We start from the raw sequence: 8,604 nt of genomic DNA on the forward strand, positions 1-8,604 counted from the left end.
CCCAGTCTTGGCCTAGTTTCGCCTTGAGGCGTTTTTTTTTTTCTTTGGTGTTTTCCCAACTCTGATTCTTTAATAATAGCTGTAGGATTGGGAAACACTGTGGTCTGACTTCTCAACTTCGCCTGGAATAGATCAGATAAGCGCAACAGACACATGACAAAGTATTGAGTATTGGCCTTATTTCTTGCTCCTTCATTTTAAGCCACATGCAATCAATCTACTCCCTGAGGAATCCTGGCCAGTCTACGTTTCTCTTTCTATGGTCCGGTTACTAACCCACTTGCGCCAGGTAATCCCCATTGTACAGGCTTTATTACAGTGCTCAGGTGTGTTACGAACCAGAACACGAGAACAATACGGACCTACTGGAGAACCTAGAAGACGGCATTGAGAACCTCTGGCTTAAACCTCAGAGGAGGAGAAAAGTAAGACTGCGAAACCGAGAGCCAGCTGCCAATTTGCTGCAACACTGTAAGTCATTGTATCAACTTTGATTTGTCACAGTATTTCCACCAAGCCCAAAATCTGGAGTAAATCTTAAAGCAACACCATCCATCATCTCAGGCTTGGCTCCCGGATTTAGGAAAAATCAGCTCAGCTCTGTGAAAGCATGACCTAATAGACTACGTACACCATCAGCTGCAGATACTCAGTTCCTGACTTAGGATTAAACAAGATTCCAGGGTGGAATTACTGTCACCACCTGGATTAGTTTCCTGTAACACCACACCCAAAGTATTTGTTTCCTCACCATACCACAGCAATTTGCCAACAATTGAAACGTTTTATTTATTTAAAAACGACACTGACGCTATGTCCATTTTTAGTTGCATTTCATTTTGTGGAACGCCCAGGTGTTCCCTCACCAGCCTCTCTTTTTTCTCTCTCTGTCTTGTAGTTAATAAGATCTAAAAAAAAAATAAAACACGGCTTGCCATGTTACCAAGAAACCACGACTTCTACAAAGACTCCTCCCATATATGTTAAATAAATCTTTCTTACAGAAAACTTCATGTCAACAGTTAAACGTTCTTCTTTGTTAAATAGCAGCACGTTGTCTGAATTTGTTTAGTCGTAGTTGCTCAGAAGTTGATTAATTTTCCGTAAGAGCGACTCCAGACCGTAGTCAATCGCACGTTTATTTTATATTAATGCATGCGTTCTACTACAGTATATTATCGTTTCTATAGAAACGGCTCATTCACACGGACGTGTACAGCGGACGCGCCACATAAACCGATTAAAAACTGTTGGAGCTTTCTTTCAGAATGAATGGATCGAACGTTCATGGAAGGAGTCGTTTCTGCTGTTTGCAGCTGCTATAACGTGAGTGAGAACAGGAACTAACTTGTTTCGTAGACGTTCCACAACATTAAACGCAACTACATGTGGATAAAACGTGTGACGACTCATTCTTTAATAAATAAAAATCGTAATTGACGAACACCAAGACACTAAGACATGCTGTGATTGGAAAGTAATCGACCTTGGGGTGATAACAGGAACTCTTCTTCATCACACCACCGCATCATTGATTATTTTCCTAGAGCAGCACGACACGGTGTGGTTTGTTCCTTATATATTGCCCAAACACACGTTGTCTTTGTTTTTCATCCTGTAAATGAACACAGTGTCCCTTGTAGAAGATTTTGTGATCAGGATATGACCCTCACCACATGGCCACTCTTCAGTATTAATAGCGAGAACCTTTCTCCCAGTTCTACCCGGCTGTAGGTTTAGGTAAACAAGGCCCTCACCCCCTCACCACTCTCCCCTATTTAACACTTCCTTATGTTTACCCCAGGCTCCTCTTTCCTCTTTAGTTAAAATAGGATTATCTATAAATAGAGGTATTAACTGGCATCATACGATCCAGTTCCTTGTAAGCTCCTTAAAAGTCTGCGTGATGTATAGGGCTTTCTCTGCCACGCTGCTGCTGAGCTCGAGGAGCCGAGCCTTTCAAAGAACAGCGTGTTTACTCTCTCCACCCTGTGACCTAAAACCCCGGCGTCCAGGAGCGTGACCTTGTGTACGCTGTAAACACCGCATGGAAGGAGCAGCCGTGTAAATTCCCCCCTCCCCTCACCACCCCCTCCCCACCCCACCCCACCCCCACCCCACCCCTGCCTTACTGTACTGTATGTCCTGACCTTTTGTTTCTCAAGTATATATATATATATATATATAGAAATAGCAGAATGATCACATTCGGCTCCTTTTTAAGTTTTAAGTCCCAGCTTATTGTATTGAAGATGAAAAGATTATTAACTGTAATGAAACAGGTATAGTTGTGAAACCGAGGAATGTTAATCAGGACCATCAGATCAATAAATCATTCCGTTGCATTTATTTATTCCTCCAGTGAGGCAGGAACACATTCCAAGGCATACTTGGAAAGCACAGAAAACTTTCCCGTGTCGGAAAACTCGAGGTAACAATATGCATCGGTTTGGTAACAGACTACCAGCAAAAGTAAGTTCAGTGATAATGTAATGGCTGCGAAAATAAAGGAACACTTAAAAGGAGGGATAAAAATGTTTAAAATAGTTATTTTACAATTTGAAAGCTTCCCAGTACTACAACTTGAATGGCAAATCGGCTGATTGTGATCAGAACTTAGTCACTGTTATTTAAAAAAATAATAATATATATATTTATTTAAAATATATATATATATATATATATAAAGGAAAGTGTATCGTGTCATAATGATTCATGATGATAATAACATATCGTCGTATCATATCGGCCAGCCCCTGTTTCATTTCACGGACGTTCCTTCGTTAAGTTCTCGAATAATGCGAACAAGCACTGACGATAATAATAAACATTAATAACGTAAATAAAGTAATACACGTGAAGACAGAAATGATTAACAAGCAAAGCAACTTGCCTAATTTTTAAAAAAAGTTTTTTTAAAAACCTGGATGCAAATGTTCGAATCTTTTACTCATGGCATCCGACCAATACTCAGTAGGGTGTAGGCAAGACCTCTTCTGCATTTCGGCCATATCATTTGCTCTTGAAGGGTGCGTTTCTATATATATATATATATATATATATATATATATATAGGCACCGTTCCAGAGAATGAACAAAAATGACTGTATATTAAATAAATATTACACACAGTGAAATCAATTTTCCTGACAATCCTCCAATACTAAATCACTCTCATACAAATCTTCTCTTTTAACGTGTTATAAAGTATTGTCTATATTTAAAATAAATGCAAACGGTTATCCTTACGGGTGTTTAGGTGGGCTTAGTAAAGGCTGAATGTGTGTTTTGTTTAGGGCAGTCCAAGAAACGTTGTCAGAAATCCAGAAGGTGGTCAGAGCACAGGCTGACAACAACAACAAACTAAAATGATTCATATTCACAGTCAGAGACAAAAAACAAAACAGGCAAAGGTATAGGAAATACCAGGAAATACTATACACACAGAGCAGGGACTGGAAAACAAGGCCGTCAAGAAGCACACAATAACGTTCGATGAACATTCAATGTAACAGAAACAACTGGGTATACACAGACTAACTGATCTAACACAGAACAGGTGCACATAATAGGGTAAGAAAACAATGACAGGAGAGGAACAGAAACCAAAACACGAGCACATGACTTTCGCCGACATGGGATCTGTGATGTGAAAGGGGGACTCTGTGAACAGGAAGCAGCTCGGCGCTGTTATTCTCTCCAGAAAAAGTGAATTATGGGGGGTGCCAATACTTTTTAAATCAGAACATATACAACATACTGTTTCTGCTTGTCTTCATATAGGGCCTTGCTCAAGGGCCCAGCAGTGGTAGCTTGGCAGGGCTGGGATTAGAACTCATGACCTTCTAATCAGAAATCTGCCATCTTAACCAATGAGCTACCCCGTCCCACTTAACACCTTGTTGCCTCTGCCAGGAGGTTACGATTTGAACAAAGACAGCGCTTTTAACTAAATCCCAAATCAGCGTTGTATGTTTGTATGTTTGCAGCACACAAACCCCCTGCGTGCGTCTCAATCAGCTCGTAGTTCAGTAGTCAGGGCGCTGATCGGCGATTTTAAGCTCTGCCTCAATCGCAAAATCCTTCCAGTGCACTGGAACGTTCGCTCCGTAAAAAAATCCCCACAATGCACCGCAACAACCAGGGCGCGTCGATGCTCACTACACTCTGTTCCCTTACCGGAAATGACGCGACGTTTTCTGAAGCCTCTCAGCTCGAACAAAATGGCGGACGAACTCTCAGCTCGTTAACGTTGTTGTGGCTCTCAAATGATCGCTCGCGTTATTGATTTTTAACTTTATTCGACGTTCTGTATATGGCTTGTTCGAGTCTAACAACTTTTACGCGTTTAATGATTTTTAAAAATAAACTAGCGAGCCTACGATCCTGCTTGAAGTACCATGACAGAAAGGCGTGGGATTTAAGCTAACAAATTTATATGGTGTTTAATGTCAGAAAGATATCGGTCCTTCCTGGTGTTGATAAACACCAGTGGTGAGGTTTTACAACGCCAGGACGTCGCCGTGTCGCCGGAAACCGAGTCATCGGTGTCCCGATGTGTAGTGAGTCACGGGCCTTACCAGCGCCTGAACTCGTGTACACGATATACTGATCCACCACCTAGGGAGCTGACTGAGACACACCCAAGTGTTTTATTTGAGATGTTATGTATGGACGAGAGTCTAGATGTGTCTCCAACATTGTTAGATGCTACAAGAAGAGTCTCAGTGCTGCTGTTCTCTTCAGAGGATGGAAACAGTGTTTCAGAGAAATAAAATCAGTTAAACAACAAAGCTTTTCACGAAGGGTGCCAATAATTCTATCTGACATTAATATTAGGTCAGACTGTAAAACATATAGACGTCAGTATTTTGTTGTCCAGTCCAGTTAAACCTGTTACGGAGATGACTGGACCGTAATGACTGGATTATCTGGTTTGTTTTAATTTATTTATTCATTTTCATATGATTCATTTACATGTGATTCATATTCATGTGATTCATTTACATGTGATTCATTTTCATGTGATTCATTTACATGTGATTCATTTTCATGTGATTCATTTACCTTTTCTCTTTTCTCCTCCCTTCCCTTTCACAAATATTTCATTGAGAAGAAGAAGAAAAAAAAAACAAAACAAAGGAAAACAGAATTAGAAGTACCAAACCATACCCCCCCCCCCCCCCCAACCCCCGCCGGATTATCTGGCTTAACAGTGACGCTCGTAAAAACCATCTCATCGACAAAAATGAGAAGAACTTTAGTGGATGCCCTTTTGCTGTCAAGCGTAAAGAACTATTATAGTTCCTCCTGGGCTGAATAATAACAAAAGTACGCCTGATGACAGCTAACACTTTGCATATTTTGATATGCAAATATAATAAATATAATAGACATTTTCACTAGCGTTCTCAGACTTTTGGACCCCAGTGTATGTTTAGTTGCATTAGCGTTGTTCCTTGAATTACCGCTAGCATGCTAGTCCTGTTCCTTTATTCCAGTGTAAAAGTGTTTCTCTTCAGTTTCTGCTAAAGAGACGAGTCCTACGTTTCGCTTCAGGTTTGTTTGTTTGTTTTTTTATTTCACTTTCCCGTTTTCCCGATACCGGCCAGCGTGTCGTGATGTCAGCATGATGAGGAATTTATTACTGGTTATTACTACTTATTTTGTTTCCCCTGTTGAACATTTAACGTTAAAGAAACGTCGGCCCAAGTCGTGTTTAAAGTCAGAGAGCGTGTACACGAGTGCAGGTTTTCTGCTTTTACTGAAACCAAAACGGCAAACAAACCGCTGGCCGAGACGATACGAGTAGACCGAGACGAAAACAGTCAGGAATTAACAATGACAAGCAACGTCAAACATGCTACAGTCAAAACACTGATGGAAACGGATGCAATACTGGAGAGAGAGAGAGAGAGAGACAGACAGACAGAGAGAGAGAGAGAGAGAGAGGGAGAGAGAAAGAGAGAGAGAGAAAGAGAGACAGAGAGAGAGAGACAGAGAGAGAGAGAGAGAGAGAGGGAGAGAGAGAGAGAGAGAGAGAGGGAGAGAGAGAGTGAGAGAGAGAGAGAGAGAAAGAGAGAGAGAGAGAGAGGGAGAAAGAGAGAAAGAAATAGAGAGAGAGTGAGAGAAAGAGAGAGAGAGAGAAAGAAAGAGAGACAGAGAAAGAGAGAGAGAGAGAAAGAAAGAGAGACAGACAGAGAGACAGAGAAAGAGAGAGAGAGAGAAAGAAAGAGAGACAGACAGAGAGACAGAGAAAGAGAGAGAGAGAGAAAGAAAGAGAGAGAGACAGAGAGAGAGAGAGAGAGAGAGAGAGAGAGAAAGAGAGACAGACAGAGAGAAAGAGAAAGAGAGTTAGTTAGAGAGAGAGAGAGAGAGGGAGAAAGAGAGACAGACAGAGAGAAAGAGAAAGAGAGTTAGTTAGAGAGAGAGAGAGAGGGAGAAAGAGAGACAGACAGAGAGAAAGAGAAAGAGAGTTAGTTAGAGAGAGAGAGAGAGGGAGAAAGAGAGACAGACAGAGAGAGAGAGAAAGAGAAAGAGAGAGAAAGAGAGAGAGAAAGAGAGAGAGAGAAAGAGAGACAGAGTGAGAGAGATAGAGAGAGAGAGAGATAGAGAGAGAGAAAGAGAAAGAGAAAGAGAGACAGAGAGAAAGAGAGAGAGAGAGAGAGAGAGAGAGAGAGAGTGGCTGTTTCTCAGTTCTAAGAGCACTAACAGCGAGCTTATGTTCTGGTGAAGAACCGGTCTCCGGTCTTTCCAGGCTTCCTTGATAGAGTGGACTCAGAAGGACGGGAGGACACAGAACGCATCTTTGTGAGATTTGAGATGTTTCACCGTGACGTCCCAGCACGCTTCTCGTAGCGGGCCCGGGTCCTCGCCTCTCTGGTGCTCGCGCTGTAATACGTTTCAGCTGGTTAATAGATTTAATGTTAACTGGCTGTTTAAACCGAAGTTCATGACGCATGCGTTTAATGCAGCGAGCGCTCTGAACTCCTCGCGCTTTTAACATTTCATCACAGCTGTGGAAATCTCTAGCCAGTTCTAGTTAAGATCGTGGTGTTTGTCGTTACGCTCGTATCGCTGTGGGTCTGTTTGAAAAAAGCTCATCATTGGATGATATTGTAATCATAATCCTGCTGAGTGCTCTGTGAATTAGTTTGACGGAGAACTCTTGTTGTGTTCAGATGGTTTCATTAGCAGAGGAGGTTTTGTTATGTTCTTCACACAGCAGCAGCAGCAGCAGCAGCAGCGTCGAGGATGAAACTATTCGGCTAAAATGCAAGCTGTTGTGGTGTTTGTGTTGGTGTTCTTATGAAGCTTTACTAAAGTTTCTTGGCCAGTTGCATGAAATGAAATTGCAGTGTTTATTGGTGCCTTGATGCCCCTCCCCTACGCCTCCGGCACACGGCTAGCAAAGCATCATAGTGCTAGCTACACTGTGTAGCACAAGAAGATCGCTGATGAATTGACTCATGATTCTGCATAGCTTTTTTCTACAGTGATAAACTTCATTTGATATTAAACTAAAAATGTGAAGCTAAACTGAACAGTTTGATGCTAAGATGAAATCATTGGATGCTAAGCTAAACAATTTGACCCTAAATAAACATCAGACGCTAAGCTAATTTGATGCTAAATGGAACAGTTTGATGCTAAATTAAACAATTTGAAGCTAAATTGAAACAATTGGATGCTAAGCAAAACAATTTGATGCTAAACTGAAAGCATTTGATGGTAAACTAAACAATTTGATGCTAAACTGAAAGAATTTGATGCTAAACTGAAAGAATTTGATGCTAAACTGAAAGAATTTGAATCTAAACTAAACAATTTGATGCTAAACTGAAAGAATTTGATGCTAAACTAAACAATTTGATGCTAAACTGAAAGAATTTGAATCTAAACTAAACAATTTGATGCTAAACTGAAAGAATTTGATGCTAAACTGAAAGAATTTGAATCTAAACTAAACAATTTGATGCTAAACTGAAAGAATTTGAATCTAAACTAAACAATTTGATGCTAAACTGAAAGAATTTGAATCTAAACTAAACAATTTGATGCTAAACTGAAAGAATTTGAATCTAAACTAAACAATTTGATGCTAAACTGAAAGAATTTGAATCTAAACTAAACAATTTGATGCTAAACTGAAAGAATTTGATGCTAAACTGAAAGAATTTGAATCTAAACTAAACAATTTGATGCTAAACTGAAAGCATTTAATGCTAAACTAAACAATTTGAAGCTAAACTAAACAAACAATTTGAAGCTAAACTGAACAGTTTGATGCTAAGATGAAATGATTAGATGCTAAGCTAAACAATTTGACTCTAAATAAACATCAGACGCTAAGCTAATTTGATGCTAAATGGAACAGTTTGATGCTAAATTAAACAATTTGAAGCTAAATTGAAACAATTGGATGCTAAGCAAAACAATTTTATGCTAAACTGAAAGCATTTGATGCTAAACTGAAAGCATTTGATGCTAAACTGAAAGAATTTGATGCTAAACTGAAAGAATTTGATGCTAAACTAAACAATTTGATGCTAAACTGAAAGCATTTGATGCTAAACTGAAAGAATTTGAATCTAAACTAAACAA

Source organism: Ictalurus furcatus, chromosome 25 (assembly GCF_023375685.1).
Source record: "Ictalurus furcatus strain D&B chromosome 25, Billie_1.0, whole genome shotgun sequence".
Taxonomy (NCBI): Eukaryota; Metazoa; Chordata; class Actinopteri; order Siluriformes; family Ictaluridae; genus Ictalurus; species Ictalurus furcatus.